Genomic DNA, 2,369 nt, shown 5'->3' with positions numbered 1-2,369 from the left:
CCCAGCAATTTCCTCTTTTTGGGAGACTAAGATATGGCAAGCCTGCTCCAGGGGCATGCTGAATCTCCCCCACTTCAGGAAGGCAACCTCTCGACAGCCGCACTATGTTGGGTTACCTCCGGGATCCCTGAAGAGCTATTCCATGTCTTCTTAACCCCTTATTTCAAAATAACAGGCGCACTATTCCAAGGTCCTTGTAACCCTCATTCCACAAAGGCTAAGGGACATTCCAGAATAACGCTTTACTTAGAAATCAGATTGAAATAAGCTATGTGATTTGCTTAGCTCAAATTGCTTAGCTTGTTCCCAGTTAAGGGTGCTATGTAGACACACCCTTGAGAGCAAGATGCCAGTTTCTGCTTTGATTCACCCAGGAAATAATTTTCCCTTCCCCCTTGTAAGTATGAGGCACAACAGAATTCATCTCCCTTCCCCTCCCCATTGCTTTCTGTTTTCCAAACACCAGAAGTCATTTTGTGACGATTTCCCTCTGACATCTCTGAGAACAGTGAGAGCCCACTTGTGGAATGAAACACAATTGCACAAGAAGCAAGTCCTGTTTTTGTTTCCAATGTATTTGGGGCTTTAATGGGGTAAGAAAAGCTCCATCTGCCCCGGGACAAACAGGACACAGGGCGGGAGGGGCTGTCAGCGAGGAGCCATTTTTGAAGGGAAACTAACCCACCTCTCTGGTCCCGCTGAGCGGTTTGATGATCTTCGGGGGGCTTGTACCACCCAGGGATGCTGTAGGGGGCTCAGTTCCCTGCCACAGCGTGTCCCCCGGTTTCTCCTGGTCCTGGCTCAAAGGCACCGCGGCGCGTTCCCCTCTTGGAGAAAGGAGGGTTTCATTTTCTGCGGTACCCGGCTCCCGCTGATCTCGCATTGCTGGAGTAGCATCAGCCCCGGGGCAGCGCGTTCGACCCCGCTCGCCCGCACCAGGCTCGGATCGGCGCCCACCCCGCCGCGGGGGGAGGCAGCGGGGGCCGAGCCCCCGGGCGCTCTGTGCCTCGCCCCCTCCCTTCTCCCTCTGCCTGTGGGGCTGCCCCCCTGGCCACGCCCTCCCAAGTGGAGCTCCGCTCCCGGCAGCTCGGGCCCAGCCCCGGGGAGAGCAACCCCCCCCATTATCCTGGGGTCCGCGTGAGCCCCGCCCCCAAAATGCGCCCCCCTGCCCTTCCCCAGCCCCCCGCGCGTCTTCCAGCCCCAGTTCCTCCCCTGCCCCCCGTAGCGCCCTGCAGCCTGGACCTGGGTCCCGCTCCCACCCCCAAGCCCGGATTCTCACCAGCCCCTCGCAGCGCGGAGCGAACCCCCGGACCCAGCCCGAGGGCGGCTGACGTGGAGGCGAGTCCCACCCCCGTGTCCTGCCAGCCCGGGATTGGTGCGATCCTGCGCTGCGGGGCGGGGCTCCAGGCTGTGCCCCCGGGGCGGTACAGGCCGGGGGGGGTGGGAACACGGTTTAAGAGAACTAGACACATTCTTGGGGGTTCAGTCCATCCACAGGCGCGCGCAGCATTCAGCAGGGGGTGCACCCAGAGAATCTTTTAAAGTGCACTTTGACCCCCATTAGCCGGGCCTCGAGGTAACACTCTGGGGGAAGAGGGATACAGGACCAGAATTCAAAGGTCTCATGTGACTCCCCTCTAAAGACTTTTCCCACCATCCTCCTACCAATAGGGTTGCCGGGTGTCCAGGATTGGACCAGACAGTCCGGTATTTGCTCTGTCTGGTAAAAAAAAAATCGGAAAATACCAAACACTTGCAAGGTCTGCTATTTTCTGATTTTTCCAGCTGCGCACCACGGGGAGCGGCTGGGGTCCCAGCTGGGAGACGGGCCGCGATTGCTTCCAGGAGCCCTGGGTTGGTTGAGTGTGAGGAGGCAGGGAAGTGGGGGTGAGGAGGAGTGTGAGGAGGAGGGCGGCACCTCCTCCTCGCTCGTGCATCCCAACCAGCCTCACGGCTCCTGACCCTCCCCCCAGCTCTGCTTCCCGCTGGCCCGTTCCTCTTCCTGATCTCCCGTGGCCAGCACCGTGGCCCCGGACCCCACCAGCTCTGCTTCCCGCTCCCCCTTCCTCCCAGCCAGCCCTGCAGCCCCCAATCCCCCACCTCCAGCTCTGCTTCCCGCTGGCCAGTTCCTCTTCCCGATCTCCCCCGGCCAGCACCGCTGCACACACCCTGCCAGCTCTGCTTTCTGCCCCCCAACTTCATCCCGGGCAGCCCCGCCCCCCTCCTGGCCAGTCCCCCTCCCCTGATATCCCACAGCCAGCCCCTTTCCGCCCAACCCCTCCCCCACAACTAGCCCTGCTTCCCGTTGCCCCCCCACATCCCCCAGACAGCCCCGTTGCCCCCCCCCCCCGTTAGCTGTTTCCAGCCCC

The sequence above is a fragment of the Pelodiscus sinensis genome, chromosome 19 (assembly GCF_052426305.1).
Source record: "Pelodiscus sinensis isolate ZL-2025 chromosome 19, ASM5242630v1, whole genome shotgun sequence".
Taxonomy (NCBI): domain Eukaryota; kingdom Metazoa; phylum Chordata; order Testudines; family Trionychidae; genus Pelodiscus; species Pelodiscus sinensis.
This window is presented reverse-complemented; position numbering follows the sequence as displayed.